Raw genomic sequence first — 26,539 nt, forward strand, 5'->3', positions numbered from 1 at the left:
GCAGCCTCGATTTACTGTATCTGCAAATCTTTATAACTATCCTACCTCACTGAGATCTTTAGAAATTTCTTTCCAAAGAATGTGTGTTGATATGTACACCTATGCCCTGCACCACATATACACTTCTACTCTCCATACATGTAGATATAAATATTACAATACATTTCACTTACAGCTATACGTAAGTATAAATACAATCAGCAATTGCATGACTAAGCATTCACTTATAATAGAAAGTACTTAGGAATGGTTTATGAACTATAATTGCTAGCTTCCTTTGGCATGCTAAGTCATGAAAATAGAATTAACATATATGTTAACCAAACAATATATAAGAATAGGGCCATTAGCTATTCCACAAGTGGCCTAGTTGTCATCTATAAAATATAGGAAGGTTCTTTGCCCAGCATTGTGATCATATTAACACATTCTTTAAAACCATGTGTGACGAATAATCAAGTTTATATTTAACTCAGCCTCTTTTTTTTTTTATTAAAAGTTTTATAAATTTTACAAAAAAGAAAAAAGAATACAAAACAAGAGACAACATATACAAAAAAATAAAACTAAACAATACATATATAAAAAAAAAAAAACCCCCACCCCTCCCAAAACCCCCCCCCTCCCTTCCCCCCCCCTGAGCTTCCCAGAGCAGAATATAGGCTTAAAAAGTAAAAATAAAAATTAAATTAAGAACTTTATATTTATATATATAAAAAGATTATCTATAATATATATAAAAATAAAACTTATGAAAAAACTATATAATATTTTTGTATACCCAATCTAAATTGTATAAATTTTATCCATTTGTCCCAAACAGCAAGAAACTTCTCTTGCGTTTGTTGCTTTAAGAAAGCCGAAATCTTTGCCATTTCCGCCAGATAAGCTACTTTAAGAAACCATTCCTGCAATGTAGGCAAGGATTCCTTCTTCCAATATTGTCCTACTAACAGCCTAGCGGCTGTAATCAAATTTAACATCAATACAACCTCCTTTGTATCACAATCTGTAACAATACCTAACAAAAATAATTGCGGAGTAAATTTTACCCTCCTTCTAAAAATTCTCTGGATATTCCACCATACTTATATTTAACTCAGCCTCTTAAACTTCTTTCTGTGTCTGCTGTTGCTCTGTTCTGCAGTTAAGCATCTTCTGATTGCTTCTTGCAAATATAAAATCTGAATATCCAAGATGAGAATATTGGGATTTTAGGGATGAGATTAGCATTATAGCTCCATTCAATCCTGGATGACATATTGATGCAAACATGATACTGATAAGTCCCAATGTTAACATAGAATGTTTCCCTTAATCTTCTGCAAAACATACCATTTTAGTGTAGTCATGGGAGGATTTTGTGTTGTTTTAAAACGGGGATCCTCAAACTTTTTAAACAGGGCCAGTTCACTGTCTCTCAGACTGTTGGGGGGCTGAACTATAGTTTGAAAAAAAAATGATTATAGAACAATGTAAAATCAAGTATAAAATGAAAAAATGAAACTAGAAAAATGAATTGGTTAATTATTTGAATGAGTTTTTAAGTGAAGAAAATATACATTTCCAATGAATCCACACATGTTTTGTTTGGGAATGCAACTTCTGGTTTTTCCACAAATAGTTTTTGAGTTGTGGGAAGATGGCAGAAGTTTTCCTCCCTCACTTGTTTAATGAGTACTTCCAATTTTACTTCAAATGCTTTCTGTTAGAGAATTTTAATTTCTCTGTTGGTGAAAAATAAATCAGAAGCTCTCGCAGTTGACTGCATTTAGCTGATTCAAAATAACCTTTTTATATTCATATAAAAATATTTACAATACCATACATTCTTCTTTACAGCAACATAGCTCAATTGAAGACTTCTTACAGAGAGATACAGAGACAAACCAGAGACTGGAAATCCAGCTTCTAACTCAAAACCTTTTGCACAGACTCAGTAGCACTTTCTTCACATTGGCTGACTGAGTTACCACATGATTCTTCCTGCTCATGAATATTCCAACACTCCTCCCTTCATGACAGGAAGAGACATCAGACCTATTGATTTAATACATTCTCCATAGTGAACACTACCCAATGGTTTAGTCATCATGTCTGCCAAATTATCCTCAGAAGAACAATGATGTAAACTAATCAATTTTCCTTTTACAGCTTCCCTGACATTACAATACTTAATGTCTACATGTTTACTTCTGTTCTTCACCCTGTCACCAGTTGCCATTTTTATACAGGCAGCATTGTCTTCAAATACCTTTACAGATTCTTTTACATTAATACTTAAATCTTGCAACAACTGTACATACCATGTTACTTTAGAACACAATTCAGATAAAGCAATAAACTCTGCTTCCACTGTTGAAATAGCAACAGTTGTTTGTTTTCTGGACTTCCATCCAATCAGAGTCCCTCCAAACAATATTATAATCCCTTGTGTTTATGTCATTTGCATAGTCACTATCGACATAACACTTTAATTTCAATTCCTCAGTAATCTGTATTTGAAGACCCAAATTTATAGTTCCCTTTAAATATCTGAGAACCCTTTTTACACCCATCCAATGTAACTTTGTAGGTGCAGCAGTAAAACAACTCAAAATGCTTACTGCACAAGCTATGTCTGGTCTGGACCACTGTGATAGATATAACAAACTCCCTATTGCCGAGTGATATATCTCTTGATCACAGGTTTCACCTTTGTCCGCACTTAAACTATTATAAAAATCTGGACTCATGAGTGTGGAAGCAGTATTGCAATCTTTCATATTATATTTCTCCAATAACTGCTCAATTTTTCTCCTTTGACTGAGAATATAACCACCTTTTTCATTTTTGTGTATCTCTACACCGAGATATTTTTTTATTTCTCCCAAATTCTTTAATTCAAATTTCTTTCCTAATTTATCAGCAAATTCTTTGATTTGTGATGCATCCTTTGTGATGAAGCAAAGATCATCCACAAATGATAACAGTAGACAATTCCCTCCTTGTAACTGTCCAGTATATATACAATTATCAGCTTTGCAACTTTTAAAGGCAAGATCCTTTAAAGCAGTATCTAAACAGATATTCCAGTTTCTGGCTGACTGCTTCAGCCCATAAATAGCCTTGTTTAATTTATATACCATGTTAGGTTTTGCAATTTCATATCCTGGTGCTTGGATCATATAAATTTCTTTCTCTAACTCAGCATTGAGGAATGCAGTTGTGATAGCAAAGTGCCAGATTTTATGCTTATATACCGCTGCCAATGCCAGTGCTAATCTTATACTCTCACTTTTCACAGTTGGCGCAAATATTTCATCGTAGTGCACATTCTTTAATTGTGAAAAACCTTGTGCCACTAACCTGGCTTTATACTGTATATCATTATTTGGCAATACCTTTTTCTTATATACCCACTTACAACCCTCAGCTTTGGTTCCCTGTGGCAAAGTCACTGATTTAAATACTTCATGGTCTCCCATGGATTTCATCTCTTTATCTCCTTCCATCTTTCTTGTTCAGCTTTTGGTAATGCCAACACTTCTTTATAACTTCTTGGCTCATACCACACATTGCAAACATTTACCTTGCTGGCAGAATACCTGTCAGGCAGAATTCCTTTATTACATCACTCTGACCTACGTGGTATTAACTGCTCCTGTGTCTCAAGTCTTTCTGGCTTCATGTCTTGTTCAGCCTCTCCTCCCTGAACATTGACATCTTCAATAATCATTTTTTATCATTAGATGAGTTATCGTTATTAAATAGATCACCGTCATTAAGTGAGACATACCCAGAATTTGCATTAATTCTGTCCCAATTTTGTTCTGCAAAATTAGCAGACCTTGAAATTATAATTCTTTTACTTCCATCGCTAAAGCGATATTCTTTTGACCCTGGCTCATAGCCCACAAACCTGAGATTTCTTGCCTTTCGCTGTCCCTTTCTTCTGATTGCTTTTGGAATATGTACCCATGCAGTACTTCCAAAAATTCTCAAATGTGCCAGTGATGGCTTTCTCCCATATAGAATGGCATATGGAGTATTATTAATGGAGGAACTCCACAGCCTGCTAACTATATAATTGGCAGTCAATATGGCTTCTCCCCAATATGACCTGCTCAGACCAGAATCTTCTAATAATGAATCTTTCATTGTTTGCAAAACACCATTCCTTCTTTCAGCTACACCATTCTCTGCTGCTGTGTAAGGATTTGTACATCTGTGTCTTATCTCCAACTGCCCCAACCATTGTTGGAATTTAGTTGACATAAATTCAGTACCTCTGTCAGTTTGCAACTGACACACTTGTTGTCTGTACCTTCTCTCTACAAAACTTACCCACTGTTTGAATTGTGATAGCACCTCTGTCTTTGCTCTAAGCAAGTAGCAAAAACTATACCTGCTATAATCATCAACAATTACCAGTGCATATTTTGCTTCTCCCAAACTGGCTTGCATAGGTCCCACCAGATCTGCATGGACCAGCTCTAGAACTCTTTTTGTTTGTCTTGTGCTACATTTACTAACTAGGAATGCCTTTGACTTCGATGCTTTGCATACTGCACAGTCCAAATATGTTTTGCATCCCTTTAAATTTAGCCCTTCTGCAAAATCTTGCATTTGCTGCAAAACTTTAAAGCTTGCATGGCCAAGTCTTCTATGTAGAAGATGAATGCATGAATCATGCTCTGCAACATTCTTAAATATATGGGAACATTGAACCTTTTGTCCCTGCAATACATGTAGATTATCTTCCTTTATGCCTTCTGCACAAATATTCCCATTCCTTTTGATGAGACACTTCCCATTTACAAAAATGATCTCAAAACCTTGTTTGTCTAAATTAGACACACTTAACAAATTATGTTCCATCTCAGGTACACAAAGCACATTGGTAAACTTTGATTCCAAATATGGAATTTTTACATCGCCTCTTCCGATGACTTTTGCTTTCTGGCCATTTGCCAAAGCCACAGCTTCTTGTGCTACTGGAACAAACCTGCAAAATAATTCAGAGTCATTAACAATTGTTTGACTTGCCCCACTATCTATTAGCCACTTGTCTCTATTGTTGCTATAGCAAACTTTTGCAACACCAAAATGTTCCTTTTGCAAAACAGTCCTTTTTGGTTGCACAAATGTCCTTCGCTGCAAACAGTTCCTTTGCAAACAGTTTCTTTGCAAACAGTTCCTTTTCAGATGTGTCTTTGCTACACAAATGTAGCAATTCTTTTCTCGCTTAGCTCTCTGCCTGCAAAATGTTTCTTCTTCGGAGACTTGCAGTCTGGACCCCCTCCTCAGGAATTTCACCTCCTCGTGGCTGCTTCTAAAATGGCGCTTTATTTCTTCATTAAGCAAACATGCCTTTAAAGCCTCAAAATTTAAGTCTTGCTATTCTTTACACTCAAATATGGCAGAAACTGTGTCCCAGGTTTTATCTAAACTGTTCAACACCAATAAAAGCTTCTGGGACTCAGGGAATTTAATCCCACATTGTTCTAAGTCCAAAAATAAACTGCATTTTATTTAAATGCTGTTCCACAGATTCACCTGGTTGCAAACAGGCCCTGTAAAGTTTTCTTGACAATTGCACTATATTGCATGCAGAAACATTCACGTGCACAGCTCTCAACTTCAACCAAATCTCCTTTGCAGTCTTTAAATTTGCAACATTTAGAAATTGTTCATCATCTAAATTCAAGATGAGATAAGCCATTGCTCGATCATGACTCTTCTGATCAGCAGCTGCAAATACTTGTGGTGGATTTTCTACAATATACCACAGCTCTTTAGCTTTCAGCAAACATTCCATTTTTGCAGCCCATATAATGTAATTCTTCTGGCCCAAACGAGGCACACAGCTTTCCTTAAATTCCATTGCAGCCATTCTGCTAATTCTGCTTTGTTCTTATACTTTCTAAACACAGGCAATTTCTTCCAGCTTTAAATTACAATTCAGTCCTTAGTAAACTCTGGGCCCATAACCTGTTAGAGAATTTTAATTTCTCTGTTGGTGAAAAATAAATCAGAAGCTCTCACAGTTGACTGCATTTAGCTGATTCAAAATAACTTCTTTATATTCATATAAAAATATTTACAATACCATACATTCTTCTTTACAGCAACATAGCTCAATTGAAGACTTCTTACAGAGAGATACAGAGACAAACCAGAGACTGGAAATCCAGCTTCTAACTCAAAACCTTTTGCACAGACTCAGTAGCACTTTCTTCACATTGGCTGACTGAGTTACCACATGACTCTTCCTGCTCATGATATTCCAACACTTTCACATGTGAATGTATATCAAAGATGAGCTTCCCCTTTCCTTGAAGTTGCACATTGAAACTACTGAGTAGCTCTGTTACATCTGTCAGAAAGGCAAGGTGCTATTTCCATTCAGCATTTCTTGCAGACGTCTCATGACCAGTGGTGGGATTCAGCCAGTTTGTACCAGTTCAGCAGAACCAGTAACTAATTTTTTCTTGCTCAGGCCCAGAATGGACTTCTGGAAGCGGCATCCACACAGAGAACCGGTTGTTCACATATTTGAATCCCACCACTGCTCATGACCCAAACTAGGTAACATCAGCAAAGCCAGAAGAGAAGGGGTTTGTGGAATAGAGGAGGAGAAGAGGAGAAGGAGGGCGGCTGTGGAGTCCTTGGTGCTCTCTGAGCTTGGTGGCTTTCTTGCAGACATCTCATGACCCAAACTAGATAACATCATCAGTTCACTTATTATCCCACTTTGGGTCCTGAAATGTCTGCAAGAAAACCACCATCCTCAGAGACCCCGCCAAGGACCCTTCATTTTAACCCTGAGCCAGAAATATTCTCCTTGATTGGCATTCTGGACCTTTCATCACCTCAGCTCCAACTTCTCGCAATCCTGAAATAACCTTCCAGGAGCAAATTCTCCTCCTTTTTTCTCATTCACCCCAGCCACCCCTCACAAATACCTCGCCCTTTGCCCGCTCCCCTCAGACCCATAACCGGCACCCCACTCCAGCAGCCCCACTCCGACCCTCACGGGGGTCAAGCCCATTCGGAGCCATCGCCCTCGCCACTATCAATGGGACTGGATCCCTCGGCAATGGTGGGGGTGATGTTGAGGGCCGGCAGCACCAGTTTCCATTTGGCTGGCATGGCGGCAGTGGCGGCAGTGGTTTCATAGCACGTAGCAAGGGACCCACCTCAGAAGAAGCAGCAGTAGTAGCGGCATCATTGCCCGGCTTGGCTGCCCTAAATGAGGCTGCAAGTGAGGCCTAAACCTCTCAGCTCGGCCCTGAGGTAAAAACACAAAAAGGTGAGAGGAGGAGAAGAAGGGGGCCTGGCCAAAGCGGAGCACGTGCTTTGGCATGCAAGGGAGAAACTGGGGAAAAACATGTCCTCCCACCAATTCGCTGTCCTGCCATTGGCTTGGGCTCTTGCCGCCATGTACCCATCTCCTTGTGATTGGACAGTTTGCCCAGGAGGTTGAGGCAGGTTGGATAAAAAGACAAAGCGGGACGCATGCGGCCCGCAGGCCGTAGTTTGAGGAGCCCTGTTTTAAAAGCTTGAAATTTCTGCTCTGTGGTATATGACTTGTACTCAAATTTTATATTTCCTGACATGCAGAACAAGTAGGATTTGTTAAATCTTGGTCTCATCATATCTTTAAAGTTTTAAAGACTTACTTTGTGCCCACAAGTATGGATAGAAAGAAGAAACTATTTTCTCTGTCTTTTGTAACTCCAAGAAGGATGCTAGCAAGGCACATTTCAGGAACTATTTGCTCAGCGATTGTCTAGTCCTAAGTTATTAGAATGAAATATGTCCTACCAGCACCATCAGTACCTTTCTCTGAAAAAATGTAAAAACATGAGATTTATACGTTGTCCAGAAAAGTTGATAAATCTTTAAAATACTTACTAGTGCCTGCTTTAGTAGTGTGGGGGGGAGTTTAAATATACACTAATTAAATTAAAATGTTAACCCCCCCCCCATTCCTTGATCTCAGCCATTGGTATCAGTTCTGCAGTATATTGAACTGCACAGAGAAAAAAAAACCTGAAGAATATTTGTGCACCTCTTATTCTGTGAAAGTTGAAGACATTTTCAATATATTTTCTGGATAGTAAGCCTAAGAGAGTTCAGAATATTTATTTTGAGCAAATGTGCTACAGATCATGCCATAAACATGGGCACAGATATGGCTAAATTACAAAGAAATAAGTAAAATATGATCCCAAATTAATATGTGTTTAATCTCTGCTCCCCCTTCGTACAGAGATACATATTGCCCTGGTTTCTCAGCAAAAAGACAGGATTGTGTAAAATAGAAATCTGTGGTTTATGCTCACTTAATATTTTGCAGCAGAGCAAACACTTTTCCAAACAACTGAAAAATCCCTTTTGCCCTGCTGATTTCCAAAAGGAAAGGTACTCCATAAATGGGCATAACCAGTGTGTGATTGGTTTGTAAGCTACAAAGGAGGCTGAGTCAGAGTGACCTGCTTGGAGCCAGACTGAAAGGAGGGGGGGAGGGTGGAAAGGCTGTGGATGGAGGGGAGGCAAGCAGCTTCATCAGAATGTTTGAACAAGACAAAGAACAGCTCCAGCAACCAAATAAGGAAGTTGGAACACTGGTATTTCACAATACAAGCAACTTGAGAATTTGGGACAAGCTCTGGGAGACATAAATAAAAGTATCGGAAAGAGCAGGAAATCTTTCCGTTCTTATTCTTATTAATCAACTCTGACAAACTTAAGAGGGCTTCACTTTTTATCACATTAATTGGAAGATTTTGTATAAAACATCAATTAAGAATGTTTATTAAAGACTGAATGAATCATGTTTCTCTTTGGACCTGCAGAATTATGGGCCTATTCATTTATTTTTCTCAATATAACTTATTTTCGAGTGTGGAATGCTTGGGGAAAAAAATCAGGATTCCCAATAATATTTTAAGAAATGAATGTTCAGATATTTGTATGTATCTCTGTGTATGTGTGTGAGAGAGAGGGAGAGAGAAGGGGGGGGGTCAGCCCCATGGCTTTTGCTTGGTTTGTCAGTCTAGCCCATTATGCTCTGTACAATAACGTTTTTGGTAAAGCTTTGAATTATCCTATAGATATTATACCCATGAGATCTGTATTTAAAGTATATCAAAAGATGGAAATCATATATTGAATATGTTAGTCCCCCATGGGAATTGCTTGTTTATTCCTATAAGAAGAAATAATTGATGGGTTTTTTATTTTTGAAAATACAAAAGCCGTCTGGCAGAGAACAAAAATAGATGGCTGCTTAATTTCTGTAGATTATTTTATTAAACAAAAGTTTATTCTGTAAATTATTTTCGGTAACATACTACAGTATGTAGGTTTAAGTACTAGTTTTTTTCTTTTGTTTACATTTTGTCAGTTTCTTGGACAAGAGCCTATCATTTGTGTCTTGTAATACACCCTGAGCACTGATGATATTAAACTATGAACAACACTAGCTTTTCTCAACTTGAGGGCCTTCAGACGTGTATGGGAGCAACACAAAGATTGTCCTAGCCTTCTACTTGAAGGATGGATGATAGAAGAATTTGAATCTGATGATGATTTGAATCTGTTTAAGTAATATATATTTTCAACATTGCCTACTCTGAACTGAAGCAATTTGATTAGCTCCACCTTAGCATCTCCAGGCAAAGTAAATTGATTCAAACTGGCAGTCACTTTGCTCCTGCGGAAATAAAATTAAAAAGCATTTGTGCAGAACCTTCTTTTAGCATTTTGACTGAATCGGTGTGGCTGTTCCTAATCTAACACTTTAAAGGAAAGTGCTACTTTGAAGAGGTGCTTCAGTTAACAATTTGGTGAATTAAAGCACCCCTTTAAAGCTCAGCCCAATTCTTGAAAGAGTTATTTTTCTCTCGTAAATTGCTTTGCTCTTTCTGCAAAGAATCCAGAACACTATAGTTCTGCATGATCTTGATTCAGATATTTTAATAATAATTGTTTACCTGTACTGTAATATGAATGAAAGAATAAAATACTTGTTCATGTTGTAATGCTAGAAAATCATTCAAATATCATTCCTATGTTCTTATTTCCCCAAATAATAAGAAAACTATGAGAATAAAACTATGGGCATATAGCAGGCAATGCAATTCAGGTTTTTGCTTCAAATTCTTTATGAAATTTTTGAAGCTTGGCTTTCATGTAATGTTGAGCTAGTACAGAGGTCTTCAAACTTGGCCCTTTTATGACTTGTGGACTTCAACTACCAGAATTCCTCAGTCAGCGTTCCTGGCTGAGGAATTCTGAGAGTTGAAGTCCACAAATCATAAAAGGGCCATGTTTGAAGACACCTGAGCTAGTACCAGCAGTTTCAGATCTCAAAGCATATGTTTGGCGTACGTCTGCAGGCAGGAAGTACAAATAGTCCTCAAGTTATGACCATAATGGTACCTGCCCATCACTATTGTCACTTGTGACTGACCTGATTTTATGACCTTTTTTGTGGCTCACCATAGGCATGGTTTTGCCAAAAACCAGAAGTAAATGCTAGTTTTCAGAAAACCTTTATAAAATGCAGTTACATGACTACAGAATGTTGCAAATGGCCATAAAATGCAGCCAGGTTGTCAAACACCAGAAGTGCAATCACATCACGTGGTGGGGGACATCAGAATTTCAAATCTGGGTTGTAAGTACCCCCCAGAGAGGTCCATCATCACAATTGCTAAACTACTAGTTGAGGATACCTGCATTGCTTGTTTAAATTTTCATACAGGAATTAGAAAATTAAATTGCTTTATTATTACATCAGATTTTTATCCCAGCTTTATTATTTTATAATTAACTTAAGCGGTGAACATACATAATACTCCCTCCTCCTATTTGCCCTACAACAACAACCCTGTGAATTAGGTTAAGCTGAGAGATAGTGAGTGGCCCAAAGTGCTGGCTTTTATGCCTAAAGCAAAACTAGAACTCACAATCCTGATTTTTGCCAGCATCCTCAACACTACATCAAACTGGCTCTTCTTAAAAGTCAGGTTGTGAAATTTTCATTGGCTTAAGTGTTCACAAGGCTTTATGTGGCAGGTCTAAAGACAAGTAGAAGTAAAACAAAATTGTTTTTTGGTCTTGAGTGTTGTTGGCTATGTCACTTTTATTATATGGCTATGTACATTATGATAATAAATGTTTATGATTCAGTGAGTTGTTCAAACTTAGGTAATTTTATTATTTCAAATTATGGTTATCTATAAACCATAAGTTAATATGTGTGAGCATAGCTTGTGTATAAGATCAATTTTGTGGTTATCACATGCTCTTCATAGAATGATGCCATAGGGTGATGACATATAATATAGAGTGTTATCACTAGAATATTCCTTGTTAAGTCTTTTGCAGAATATGGATCCACCGTATTGTCATCAATTTTTGGAAATTAAGTTGTGCAATCTAACTTTAAGCAAGTTAATTATAGTTTGGCTACATCTTGTATTGCTACAGTATTTCCTGCAGTCTGGAGATGGTTTTGTACTTCTATGAAAAGCTCTTAAAAGCTGCTAGAATTCAGAAGGCAGTTTATATTGAGTAAAGTTATTGGCTTATTTCACCATTTTCAGGATTCACTAGCAACAGGAATCTTTCCCAGAGATTAGCCTGAGAATTGTTGAATGAAAAGCATGTGCTCTACCAGTGGCCTACATCCCTTTTGCAACCACAACACTCTGAAAAACATAGTTGTGTTTGTTTTATATTGGAAGTAGCAGATTTTGTGCATATTTAAAATTGTATTTTATTAAAATTATAACTTCTTTTGAATTGCATATTTTTAATAGTGATCTGTGGCTTATTTTTATTTTTTTGGATTTTTGTTCTTCATATTGTAAGATTCACAAAGTAGCTCCAAACGCCATGGCATCCAGACTAGAGCTGGAACGGACTTTGGAGGTCTTCCATTCCAACCCCCTGCTAAAGCAAGAGATCTTATACTATTTCAGACAAGTGGCTGTCCAGTCTCTTCTTTAAAAACTCTAGTAATGAAGGACCCACAATTGAAGGTTCCACTGGTTAATTGTTCTCATTGTTAGAAAGTTTCTCCTTAATTCCAGGTTGCTTCTCTCCTTGATTAGTTTCCATCCATTATTTCTTATCTTACCTTCTTGTGCTTTGGAAAATAAGTTGACCCCTCGTCTTTATGGCAGCCCCTCAAATACTGCAATTAATCTACAACATTTAAGGAAATTACATTTTGTTACTATCTTTAAACTATAGGGTGTTGTTCCTCCCTCAAGCATTTGCAATGCTTTGAATTCTGTATTTATGAAGACCTTGAACTGTTTCATTTGTATGATTATGAGTTAATCATGAAGAAGTCCATTTTAGAAGACATTATATCTCTTTTAATCTAATTTGAATCAAATGGTTAGATAACAGGTAGAATTATGACCATTCATTCAGTGACCATTGAAAATTAAGATGGTGAATGAAGGAGACTTATGACCAGCCATGCAAATTCCAGCCATTGTAGCATCCCCAGTCACATAATTGTAATCTGAGTGCTTGGTGCCCAGTTCCCAATTACAATATCACATCAAGCCACAATCACATGATGATTATTTTCAACATTCTGTGGCAGTTTCCTACAATCTAAGTCAATGGGGAAGCCAGCAGGAAGTTGAGGATTGGAAATAGTACAAAGAAACAATCAGGTCAGGGCTAGAATAAGTTAGGCTCAAAATTGCAGCACAGGTATGTAGCAGCAGCCCTTCCTAGCCCTCTAGGTATACTCTAGGTTGTAATTGAGAATACTGTATATTAAGGTGACCAACCGTCCTCCTTTAGGGAGGACAGTCCTCCTTTTGTAAGTTCTGTCCTCCCTCAAAAAGTGTCCTCCTTCATGTCCTCCTTTTCGATGTTTGAAGACTAATCTGCAGGGCTTTTTTTACCCTCATAGAATGCGCAGAACGGCGTTCCGGCACCTTTTTTTTGATGATTTTTTTTCAACTTTTGCATGAGCTGTGCTACTCCCATTATTGGCTTTCAAAAGCCAATAGGAATAGCTGCTGAGCATGCCAAAACACCCGGCTGGCAAACTTTGCACATACAAGTTGTCTGTATTATTGTTGCAATGAATAAAATTTTTTTTTTATTTACAATTTTTTTTAATTTATTTGTGTCCTCCTTTTCATTGTAAAAAAGTTGGTCACCTTATGTATATAGTACATAAAATATAAAGCCAACAATTATAGTCACCACATTCTTCTTATCCTTCCACCACTGGGACTGAAATAGCACTTGTAGTTCAGCCTGATTGAAGTGAATATTAGGGGGGATGGTAGGTACACTAATATCCAGATTTATCAAATTCCTTTAGATTTAATCTGACCTGTCTAGCTCCCCCACCTGATTTGTGGGGTCATTAGCAAGATCATACCCTGTCTTACAAAATCTCCATAATGCTTAGGGTATTCATTCACACTTCTTAGCTACAATTAACAGATTATGTTAAGTGATTCTAATATTGTCATTTGAAAGCTTTGAAAGATATTCCTTTTTATGAGGTTTATGAGATTATATTTGATAGAAAACTTCAGCCATTGATATTTGAAATCTCCATTCCTTCATTTCAATCCTGTATATCACCTTTTTCTGTGATGTGTTTCAGGCTAAGTAAGGGAGCATTTGGAAAATTACAGGAACTGAAATTCAATATATTTTGAGAATAAAAAAGTTTGCTTTAAATTTTTATGAGTTTATACCAGGGAAGGTGATTTAACAACTGTTGTATCATCCTAAAAAGCTGTGGATATAGATTCCAGTACAGTCAGATTTTATATTTTTCAAAATATGTATCAGTTATTACTCTATTCCAGGGAAACCTAAAACCTAAAACTATCTATGTCATCTATCACATTTTGTTTAAATTCATGACTTTAAAATTGGTAGTCTTCCCCTGAAGACTACACAGTTTTTATATTTAATAACTTTCTGACTTGGCCTAATACAGTAATACTACTGAGAGTGATTTTGAATTATGTTGTATTCTTATTTAGTTTATTTTGCTTTTCCTAAGACTATACCCCATAGAATTTAACGTGACTTCTGAGTTAAGCTGCATTTTGTTTTTTTAACTATTTCTTTAATCTCTTTACAATAAAGAGTGCAATGTCTTTCTGAAATCTTTGTCCCTCAGGAAAGTAAATTCACAAATATATCCTATTATATCTTCACCTCTTAATTATTTCTGCTATGTGCTGTGAAGATTATTTAAGGCATTCATAGCAAATCCTTAAATCTGTTGCCATTTTAAAACAAACACTAAATCTAGAGAGTTTAAATTATTTATTTCTCAAGATTCATTCATTAGAGCTCACTCCATAATAACTTATTGAAATGTAAACAAAATGTTACAGAATACTCTGAAGCAAGCAGCTAATGTAGAATCTTGAGCACCTCATGAAAATATACAGTAGCCACATTTAAATATTTATATATTAAAAATCTTGTTTGCTCTTGGGAGACAGTGAAAAAAAATAGGATGTACTTTTTAAGAAAAGAAGACCAGAAGAAATAAAACAAGACAGCATATGCCTCTATCGCCCACTTAAAATATTTTGCTTTTAGCAACTGACTGCTTGAATTCCCAGGAACTTTAAGGGACTTTTATTGTGAAATCATTAGAGCTAGAAAGCTTTAGTGAAGAACCACTGAGTCACGAAGTAGAGCTCTCTGCTCTGAGTAATCTGTATATATTATTGAGTACCTGCACATCTCCACTTCAGTTTCCAAAGAGCTGCTTACTTCTGCATGTGGAAAAGTTGTTAGCTGGTGTGAACGAGATTCAAAAAAGGTAAGGGCAGGATTATGTGCCCAATTTTCTATATTCAAAGTATGCTTTTTGTGTACTTTTAAGTAAATAAGCTTAAATGTGGGTGGAGGATGGCAGTTGAAAGTAATTATATATTCATAGAAGCAGAAATCGTGTGATGTGGTCACACATGTAGCTAGAAACACTGTGCTAGTTACTGATTCTTAATCTTTCAGTAATTGGAACTATGCTTTCCAACCTCATCTTATTTGCACTCTCTGACCTCTTATTTTCTTTTAAGTTCATTCAGGATGCTACTGTGACAATAGCTGTTTTGGTCTGAGTTACATGTGTGATTTTTTTTGCATATAATCTAGGATTTTGCAATTTAAAAACTGTTGATCTTATTATATTTATAAGAAATAGCATGCAAGCTATTTTTCCCATGTTGGCTCTTTGTATTTTTTCACTCAGTGTGGATTTAAATGTTTCAAATACTGTGAGATTGGGAGAAGAAAAGTTTTTCTGAGAAGGAAAGAGAAAGAAAAACTTCCAAACAATTTAAAAGCTTAACAAATAATGCAGAAAATGTTGGATATTTTAACAGGATTATTTAAGATGCCAGGGCTCATTAACTAAGACATTATAAGAATTTTGAAGTTCAGCTTGAACAATGCTTTGGGGAAAATATTGTTTGTACACTCTGATACTGTTGGTTTCTTTTTGTTCAACTGTATTGGGAGAAATTTGTGTAAGTGGCCTTCCTATAAGTTTTGTGAATTACAGAGTATTTATACTCAAGTTTTTCTGGCTGCCCTTCTCATTAGCTGTAAGTAGACAATTTTTTAAAAAATGCTAGAACTGGATACAATGTATGAGAATAATTTCTCACAGCTAGCACTTCATTAGAAAGAATGCTGGGGAAAGTAATGCTCATCTTTGCCTCCTTGTCGTTCTTTTTCCTCCCACTTTTCTTTTGAAATGATGCAATTACAAAAGTATACAGAAAAATGAAAAATAGACTTTCACAGATATGCCAATGATTGCTTTTTGAAGCATTTAAATCCACATTGTGAAAAAACACAAAGAGCCTTGGTGTAAAAATAGGAATGGGCGGGTTTTGTATTTTGGAAGGCGTCTGGATGAAGAAAGAAACCACTTTCCTGAATACTTCATGCTTTGTGTTACAAAAGAAATTACAAACTTAAAACACTGCAGTGTTTTTTTCTCCATTACAAATATTACAGGAGTGATTCAGAATGTCTAGGAGTGTGTTTATCTACACATGACTACATGTTTTATGGATGTGGAGGGGGATTATGGTACATGTCTCATTTGTGTTTGGTCTTCTCTGATGGTCTCTTGAGAAGATGAAAGCAGCCTGTGAGTAACTATACAGATGCATGAGATAGCTGTGATGATAATGTCTGTAATGAGCAATTCATGAGGAAATGTTTATCTTTTGGCAGATCTGTTGACCTCAAAAAATTTGACTAAAAGGTTGGGCCCAGGATAGTGTATGAGTCACAGGCTATCTATTGCTTCAGAACAACAAATGGCTAAAAGAATGGGTTAAAAAAGATTTAAATGAAATATCACATATTTTTATACCCAAGATTTTTCCCACAAGGATTAAATTAAGGTGAAAGATATGGAAGTTTTACATTGTCCATTGACAGTGATTTTAGTATGGGGAAGTTTGTTAGATAAAGATATAATCAAACTGAGTTGTACTTAGACTAAGTTATGCAAGACTTAGATTCATTGGAATTGGTACTACTTAGCTATGATTCATTTACTTTACAATAGTTTTAGCAGATCTACAACAGAGCTGTCTCTATGATACAGATAGTTATTCAGAAGTATAGGAGATATTGGTAACCAGTACTCATATAGTAGTCATTCTCAGATAGATGTGTGAGAGAGAAATAAATAAACACAACTGTTGTGTGCTATACAGATAGTCGGCACTTAGCAATTGCCTCATTTAGTGACCAAAATTACAACAATGGTAAAAAAAAGTGACCAGTCCTTGCAATTATGATCTTCACAGGATCTCTCTGCTTTTATTTTTATTTGCTTATTTGCCCCATATCAAGATATGTACAAAGAGAGAAAGAACCTCAGCTCAGCTAAAAGAAGTATCAAGAAGCAAAGGAAAACTGAGATAGAACTATAAACATAATTGTGGTCTCATTTATTTTTCAAATTTATATAGCCCCTCCCATCTCACAAAACAAGTGATGCTGGGCAGTGAACAACAAAGTTAAAAAATATAGTTCAGGAATGACAATTATAATGATAATTTTAAACATTACAAACTATAAAATGCAACTAAAACAAAATAATGGGCAAAAGGATGCTAATAATACCGGAGAATTATTAATTTATTTTGCCAATTCTATAGAGTCTCTAGACCTGATGGCATAACCAAGTCTTGAGGGATCTTCAGAAAGGCAAGATTTTCACTTAGTGATTGCTTTATTTAACAACCAACTTGCTGGTCAAAATTGCAGTGGCTAAACAAGAACTACCTGTATGCTTTTTCTATTGGAGTCGTTTAATTGTTGGGTGGTGATCTGAAATTTTTATTACATTGTGTACTGCCACAGGCTTCTCTGAACAAAAGAGCAATATGTAGATAGCGGTCTATATACACTATCTTAAAATGTTTAGTAAATGCATTTTGTTGAATAGATACATTATGAGATGAATATAATGAATAGAATATAATGAATATGTTAATAGAAAATATTAACGTGAGTGTAGTATCATGAAACTGAATAGAATGTCTGTGAATTATAGAAAGTAGCCACATAGATAACTGAAACAGTTTTTAAAACTCATTTATTATATAGTGGAATGTCTATCACTAAACACCAATCACAAATTATGGAGATGCAAATTAAGACTGCAGTAAAAATATAAATCAAATTTGGGGCAAAATTATTAAGAAAAATTGAAATTCATTTTGGCTCAGATGTCCCTAGCTGCTTTAGATCTCTCCTCTTCACTTGACTCCATAACTTCTCCTGTGATATATGGGACTGGAAACATCTATTTACTAGAAGGTAAACTAAATTGAGATGTGAGTGGGACCAAATAGCATATTGCCATGATAACTATGATACTAGAAGTATGGATGCTATATGCCTAATAAGTTTTTCTTTTTAAAAAATATTTTTAAAAGATCAGATATATTAGTGAGGCTGATTATCAAGGGAGATACTTGAGAGAAGATTAATGTCTACAAGCATTATATTGTCTACTCCTGCCTTATATAGCTAAACATTTAGCTTTTTAAATATTTGGTATAGGCCTGGTAAATCCCCTAAGATTTGTCGACATTCACAGGATTGGACCTTGTATACTTAATTATGTGATCTATCATTACATGAAGTTGCTTTAACAAATATTGAAATCTATCCTCATTTTATCACATGACATAACGCACCATCACTTTTTACAAATAGGATTTTGCTATTTGTTGTATTATATATTTTGTTAGAAGTGCTGGCATTTCTCCAAATAGGACAGATTAGATAGTTATAATCTTAACTGAGAAAACTGTAACCAATAGGAAGGATTTTGCACAGATCAGGTGAAAGATGAGAGGGATTATCCATCCAGGACAGTCACAGTTTTTCAGAGATAGTGATCGATTCCAAGGTTGATCAGAGGAAACAACTGAATAAAATACAAAGGAGCTATTTTAGGAACTATTAGTAAGGGATTAAAAAATAAACTTACCAATACCATATTGCAATTATAAAAGCAACAGTATAGCAACTCTTCTGTTAAGAAAATACTGTTTTTGAAATGTCCTAGTTAAGAAAAAATGTGTAGATACATAAATTATGCAAGATATAATAAATTCTTTTCTCAAGTCATAACACTTGAATCAAAGATCATTTAATTTAGTGTTTTTCAAACTTGGCAACTTTAAGATGTGTGACTTCAACTCCTAGAATTCTGGGAACTAAAATAAATTGCCAGGTCTGAAAAACATTGATTTAATTAAAGCCTAATGCTGGTAGGTTCAGAACTATCAAAAAGGAATATTGTTGTATTTTATGATACAATTAACCAATGTTATGTGTGCAACCACATATGTGGCTGAAAGCATACCAGATGCTTGTAGTGGGTAAGATATACAAGAGTGTCCCAGCCTCTCAAATGCAGGTCTCCAGATCTCATTAGCTTGCTATCAAAGATGAAAGTTTTATCTTTGTATACTAAATAACATTACATAAAATGAAGCTAAATATTTACAAAAAAATAATTAAAGCAGGATATAAATAAATATATGATTCTTGTCCAAAGAGTATGATTTCTTCTCTCCATGAAATTTTATATGTCTCTTGGGAATGGGATGCATTAAAGACTGCTAACAAATTCAGAACATTCTAACACAGTGGTTCTCAACCTGTGGGTCAGGACCCCATTTGGGGTCGAACGACCATTTCATGGGGGTCGCCAAACAACGCAGTCCGCCATTTTTTTCCCTTTTTCCTTAGCTGTGCTACTCCCTTTTATTCTATTGGCTTTTGAAAGCCAATAGAATAGACTCTATTCAAGGGACTCTATTCTATTGGCGTTCGAAAGCCAATAGAATCTATTGGCTTTCGAAAGCCAATAGAATAGACTCTCTTGAATAGAGCCCACCAAAAGTCCCATTCTGCAAACGGTGCTGCACCAGTTGAGTAGTCCTCGACTTATGACCGGTTGAGTAGTCCTCGACTTATGACCGGTTGGGGGTCGCGGCATTAAAAAGGTTGAGAACCACTGTTCTAACAGGATTCTCAGGATTCATTGGTGGTAAATATGTTAAACATACAATTTCTTTATATTCTAGGGCACGGGTCGGCAACCCGCGGCTCCGGAGCCGCATGCGGCTCTTTGAGCCATCTCCTGCGGCTCCGGAGCCTCCTCCTCCCCCCTCCCCCTCCCCCTCCTTCCTCCTGCTGCCCCCCCCCCCAGGCTTCAGTCCTGGCTGGGGCGGCAGGAACATCACTTCCTGGGCCGTCGAGCTGGCCACGTGTCTGCCCAGGCCAGGTGGCAGTCCTGGCTGGGGCGGCGGCTGCGTCTCCCCAGGCCGGGCTGGGTGGCAGGGGGACATTGCTTCCTGTGCCGTCCCTGGGCCACTCACCCGGCCATATGTCTCCCTGGGCCAGGCAGGCTGCAGCAGGGGGGCATCACTTCCTGGGCCGTCCCCAGGCCGTTCCCTAGGCAGCCGAGCTCACCATGCATCTCCCCGGGCTGGTCCCTGGGGTCCCGGGCACCTTTCAGCGACTTTTACCGCCTCCTGCCTCCGTCCCCTCCCTGCCCCTTTGGCGCCGTCTGCCTTGCTTTCTCTCTCTCTCTCTCCTCATCTGGAGAGAGGGGGGGCAGAGGAAAGAGAGAGAAAGAGAGAGGGTGACTTGTTCGGGCAAAGAACCAGTGGGGGACAAGGTGAGCTAAGTCAAAAGACACGGAACTTTCGTGCTAGCTTCTCCCGAACCCTTGTTATCCCTGCCACAAACTCAGCTCATCCGCCCTCACTCTCTCCTCTCCTCTCTGCGAACGAGGCTGCTTGCTTCAAATGGCTTGCTACCGAGGTCCTGGAGCCAGGCAGGCGGGTAAGTCTCGATCGCAGTATTTTGTTGCTGTTGTTTTGCGCACGCGTGGCGCTGGCTGGGAACAGAGCCAAGCAAGCTCTGTGGTTGGAAGTCCCTGCAACTTAGGAGCCAGGATTTCCCCCCTCTCAGTCCCAAATCCCAAGCAGGATTCACCACTTTGGGATTGGAAGTGAGCTGCGAGGAGATGGTCTGTCTCTTTTCCTCCCCTGCTCTCTTCCGCGCCGGCTACTGAGGCTCCCTGCTGGGTGCAGTCGGCTTGAAGCGGAGGAGGGGGAGGGGCCTTTCAAAGCGTGAGATTGCAATGGATGGAACAGCCTTTCAGGAGGGTGCGGATGAACTGTAGCTCTCCAGATATTGCTAACATACAGCGTTTGCTGTCCCTGCAGCAGAATTGATGAGAGGTGCTGGCTTTTCTCTTGGTCAGAATGTGGTGAATCCACATTGCCCATCTCTAAAGGAGGAAGTTAAACGTTTTGGTAGGTGAACTGGTTCTGTTAGTAAAGGGGGAGGGAGGTGAATAGAAAAAGAGAGGGGGAGAGAGAGGAAAGAGGGAGGAAAGAAAGAGAAAGAGGAAAGAGGAACAAAGAGAAAGGGAGAGGAAAGAGAGAGGGAGAGGGGAGAGAAAGGAAAGAAAGAGAAAGAGGGAGAAAGAGAAAGGGAGATGAAAGGGAGAGGGGGAGAGAGAAAAGAGGAAGTGAGAGGGGGAGAGAGAGGAAAGAGAAAGAGGAAAGGGAGAAAGGAAAGAAAGAAAGAGGAAGAAAGAAAGGGAGATGAAAGAAAGGGAGAGGGGGAGAGAGAGGAAAGAAATAGAAAGAGGGAGAAAGGGAGGAAAGGGAGAAAGAGGAAAGGAAAGAGGAGAGAAAGGGAGAGGGGGAGAGAGGAAAGGAAAGAGGAAAGAGAGAAAGGGAGAAAGAGGAAAGAAAAGAAAAAGGAAAGGAAGAAAGGATAGAAAGGGAGAAAGAGGAAAGAAAGAAAGGGAGAGGGAGAGGAAAGGGGGAGAGAGGAAAGAGGAAAAAGGGAGAAAGAGAGGAAAGAGAAAGGGAGAAGAAACAGGAAAGAGAAAGGGAGGTAGAGGAAAGGGAGAGAGGAAAGGGAGGGGAAAGAGAAAGAGGGAGGGGGAGAGAGGAAAGAAAGGAAAGAGGAAAGAAAAAGCGAGAAAGAAAAGAGAAAGGGAGATGAAAGAAAGGGAGAGGGGGGAGAGAGGAAAGAAATAGAAAGAGGGAGAAAGAGGAAAGAAAGAAAGGAAGAAAAGAGAAAGGGAAAGGAAAGAGAAAGGGGGAGGGGGAGAGAGAGGAAAGAGAGGAAAGGAAGGGAGAAAGAGAAAAGAGAAAGGGAGATGAAAGAAGGTGAGGGAGAGGAAAGAAATAGAAAGGGAGACAGGAAAGAAAGGGAGAAAGGAAAAGAAGAAAGAGAAAAGAAAGGGAGAGGAAAGAAAGGGAGGGGAGAGAGGAAAGAGGAAAGAAAGGGAGAAAGAGAAAGGGAGAGGAGGAGAGGAAAGAAATAGAAAGGGGGAAAGAGGAAGAAAAGAAAGGGAAAGGAAAGGAAAGAGGGAGAAAGAAAAGAAAGGGAGATGAAAGAAGGGGAGGGAGAGAGAGGGGGAAAAGAAATAGAAAGGGGGAAAGAGGGAGAAAGGAAAAAAGGGAGAGAGAGGAAAGAAAGGAAAGAGGAAAGAGGGAGAAAGGAAAGGAAAGAGGAGAGAAAGGGAGAAAGGAAAGAAAGGGAGAAAGAGAGGAAGGAAAGAAAGGGAAAGGGAGAGGAAAGGGGGAGAAAGTAAATAGAAAGAGGGAGAAAGAGGAAAGAGAAAAGGAGAAGAAAGAGGAAAGAGAAAGGGAGGGAGAGGAAAGAAAGGGAGAGAAGAAAGAGGGAGAGGAAAGAGAGAAAGGGGGGAAGCGCAAGTGCCCCCCCCCACACACACAGGGGAAAGAAGACTAGCAGACCAAGGGCAGAAAGAGGGAGGGGGAGAGGGAGAGAGAGAGAGAGATCCTTTTGACATCTAAAATGAAGATAAGACTGCATATATCCATATATATATGGATATATGCAGTCTTATCTTCATTTTAGATATCCAAAGGGTTTTGCGGCTCCCTGTGTTTTGTTTTCAGTGGGAAACGGGTCCAAGTGGCTCTTTGAGTATTTTGGGTTGCCTACCCCTGTTCTAGGGATACACTTTAAGACTTCTGCTTTTCTGTTGTATGTGTTGAATGAAGAAAGCTATCTGAGTGTGTGCACTCTGTATATGTGTGTTTATTCATACACTCAATGGAGTTACGGTAAAACCATCAAATTCTTGGAATAATACGATATTTACTAGGCTGAGTAGCAACAGTTCCAAGCTACAAGATAGGTAGCTATTGCTTTGGAGTTCTCTATTTGATGTTGGCTTTGAAATGGATTGTTAAATAATTGTTTACTATTTTAAGTATATTTTGTATTAATTAAGTGTATTAGGTTTATTTTTATAAAAATATAAAAATAAAATATCAAAAGGATTGTTTAAAATCAGCAAACTTGTCCACTGAGCATGATCTCCTTTACTGGCTTCATTGCTTATCGGTCAGGAAAATCTTTTGAAAGTAATATAGTTATGTGTAGAAAAGCTACTTAGCCATGCTGTAAAACTGAAGAAATGAATATCCATGTATGCGTGTGTGAGTGTGCTCATCTGTGTGTGTATGTGTGTGTGTGTGTGTGTAGCATACATTCTGTTTTGCATGCCAGAAAGCAGCAATGTGTACTTGTTTTATATAGATTTGTGCCCTTTTTTATTAGGGTGTGTTGAAAATCTTGTAGTCTGACAGGCTATTAAGGAAACATTTGATCAGAGAATGAGTCTGACATGGCTTCCAAATAGGAAATGCAAACTATTTATTGAGGAAGCTAATTAATTATAGGAAATAACTACAGTATAAGTATTTTTCCTTCTTTTCAGAAGTATATGAAAAGATTTGTTCCAGAAAGTTACACCATCTTGGAAAGCTTTCAAGATTATTGTTTGGGTTATTGGTATCTCAGTCTTAAATGCATTTTCTTGGAAATAAATCAGATTCATGAGATTTTAATTTAAGGTTTTATGCAATGCTGAATTGTAAAACCCTTTCAAAGTCACTGACATATTTCATCGATGTTCCAGCCTCTTGGCCTTAAAGATTATTTATTTAGACGTTGCCCAATACTGAGCATATTTATTAATCTTTAATTATGCATAGTATTTGATCTCAGTTTGTTAAAGAAATTCAAGCTTCAGTTTTTCTAAAAAAAATTGCTCTTATACCATTTATGTTGCATATTCTTATACAATGAGCTAATACCTTTTTGATTCAGGGAGTTGCATGTGTGTTTACATATTATTGCTATGCTCTGAATTATCAAAATAAGTTCCTATATGGCCCTTCAATTTTAATGATAGGAAAACAATGTGATCTGAATACAACTTTGACTGGATTGTGTTTTACTTGCTTTCTAAAAACCATTTTTGCTTTTAAATAAGAATTTGAAAAATTGAAAAATGACCTAAAATCTCTGAACTCAGGCGACATTGACAATGAACCACTCCAGTTCAATTGGGACGGAACAAAAATCATAGGCCATGCCAACACTTGCCACACTTGAATGTATTGAAGCCTGCTATTCTACAAAAGGGGCAATTAACAAGCATTTAGATCTAGCATATGAACACATAAGAAACTGGACCATTCGAAACCAATTAACAATGGAACCAACTAGCTCCTCAGCAGTTAATTATAATGCCAAATGAAGGACCCAAAATGCTAACTGAAAAATTGAAGAAGCTTCTTGGATGACAAGCAAAATGTTTTCAAAGAAAAAATTAAGAATGTCCAGTTGCCTTTTGGAAAAAGCACTTTTGGATCAACCATGACCTGGATGATTGAAAATCTCCATAGACACTCATTACCTTTTATCTCCAAGTTTTTCCAATTTCAGACTTTGAGCTATTCTTTTTAGAGATGGCTTTATTATAATTTACATCAGGGTTCCAAAAGTAACCCTAAATTTTTACCTGATTGTTTCTGGAAAGTAGACAGAGACATGCAAACAAATTCTTTTGACACCAAGGAGTAACTAAAGTTCGGAATTTCTTGTATATTTTTGAAAGGCAAAAAAGTATTAATTATCCTATTGCTATTACATAATACCAAAGATAAAGTTGAGTTATATGTGCATATAGAAATCTCATATTTAAAGCTCGTATATTTAAAATAAAATTGCCAAATAACTAAACCACCAAGACTTTCACACATAAATGCATACAGCAACAATAAATATAATCTTTAAATAAATTCATCCCACTTACAGTTCATTCTTGTAACTATTGTAGTTTCGGCATTAATCATTTTTGCTGAAATTCGAAAAAAAACTTGCAGATAAAAACTTGCCACTTGCTGGATTATTTTATAATCTAAACCTGACAACAAACAGCAGATTATTTTACTACAGAAATCCAAGAAGCTCTGAGTGATCAGCAGATAAAGAAAAGGATTTAGTCTTCAACCTGAGATTCTCCACAGAGATATATCAAATTTAGCATCCCTTAGTACCTTCTATCCAAATATACTGAAAGCTTTGATTAAAGCAGATCTTAATAAAAGATTCAGGGATGGATCTGTCAGAATCTTTAAATATGCAAATATTTTAATACAACTTAACCATGTTGAAAATTATGTCCAATCTTGAAAGAAATCACAAACAGCACTTTAAATTAATTTTGCAGCTTAGAATTTATGCTTGCTTCAGTGAAAGGGTATGTTATGCAGAACATTATAAGCAACCCCAGACCCAGACAGCATCTTTAAGTTCTTTTAAGCATTATTTAGCTAAGACAAATCAGGTATTCACATTTGAAAGAAACAAATTGTTTTGACAGGAGAGACAATCCAATTTCATTCTCAGCAAAGCAGTGAGAATACATGATAAAAGAGGGAAGAGATTTATTCTGAATCTTTTCCAGTTTATCTCTCCTCAGTTTTCTACAGAATATAGTAACACAACAGACAAAGACATTTTTAAAAGCCTGCAGTAAAATGATGAAGAGAACAGGAGCCTTGGATGATTTGTTCCTGCAGTTGGATGGTTGAATTATTATTATTTTGATGGTACTTAACCTGGATTGATGCTGTACTTGAACCATCTCAGTTATTTTCCTCTTTTTGGAGGAGATTATTTTTCATCTTTTGAGGGGCTGCTGCTGCTACTACTGTTGGCCATGCTGGTTGTGTTTATCCACGGTTGTGGTGTTTCTTATGTCAACAGACATATGCTAGCCGTGTTTGGGGCTTGGAAGCGGGAAGTGTGGTCAGAAAACGAGCCAGAGGAATGGTTTGGAGGACAGGTAGGAGGACAAGCTGCAGCAGACTGCCTATGGGTCTGCAACTTCTTTAATGCTGGTGTCTCTATCCTTTTGGATAATAAGGAGCTTTTCAGCTACTGCTAGGAACTTTGAAGAGCCATATTCTGGCAGATTTTTATCTGGGTGGGATAGCAGTAGAGTGGCAGACTACTGTGGACCCTCTCCTCTACAGAATCTATTTGTCATGGTTCCGACAGAGACAAATAAAAAGAACTCCAAGTCTTGCAAATTCCTCAAAGAAGATGTTTATTAGTTACAAAGTATTGGCACAGTCAAGCGTGAAACCAAGTCTGGATACCCAAGTAACAATTTCCTAGTACAAAGTTAAATGTCCTACTCATAAAATTATGCAAGTAACTACGTTCCCCAGTATGATTATTTGGCGGGCTTTTTATGCAACACGCCATCCCTAATCTCAGGAGTAGCCCAATGACCTTGGTTCCCACGGGACAAAACATTATTTTGACTAACAAAGTACCTGGGCAACCCCCCCTCCCTCTGTTCTATGTGGCAACCTAGAATGAGAAGGAAAATGGCTGCAGCCATGCTCATTTGTAGAGTTGACACCATTCACATTTCCCTCTTCTAGTTTCAGAGGGGGTTTGACTCCTCCCTCTGGTTCAGCCTTATCATCTCTTACAGATCCTGAGAAGTTACATGGACACACTGAAGCAAATTGTTAAGCTGAAGAGAGGTTTCCTATTAAGGAAGAGTGATGTAATGCCAATGGAATACAGCCAGTTTCACTCTACTAATTTTATTTATATT

At 37.5% G+C, this 26,539-nt stretch overlaps 1 protein-coding gene across 7 annotated transcripts in view; it reads left to right on the forward strand.

Annotated features, from left to right (window-relative positions):
- PALLD (palladin, cytoskeletal associated protein) overlaps positions 1-26,539 on the forward strand; it is a 524,810-nt gene that overhangs the window by 387,666 nt on the left and 110,605 nt on the right. Inside the window, exon 1 of one of the 7 annotated variants that reach the window (XM_039326464.1) lies at positions 14,678-14,830. The exons of 5 other annotated variants lie outside the window; for them this stretch is intronic. The gene's annotated coding sequence lies outside the window, so the exon portion shown is untranslated. Of the gene's footprint in view, positions 1-14,677; positions 14,831-26,539 lie in introns of those variants that run through there. One more of the 7 variants, XM_039326465.1, reaches the window with a different exon arrangement.

This window comes from Crotalus tigris, unplaced genomic scaffold (assembly GCF_016545835.1).
Source record: "Crotalus tigris isolate CLP2741 ecotype Arizona unplaced genomic scaffold, ASM1654583v1 scf7180000024341.3516292, whole genome shotgun sequence".
In the NCBI taxonomy this organism is placed as follows: Eukaryota; Metazoa; Chordata; class Lepidosauria; order Squamata; family Viperidae; genus Crotalus; species Crotalus tigris.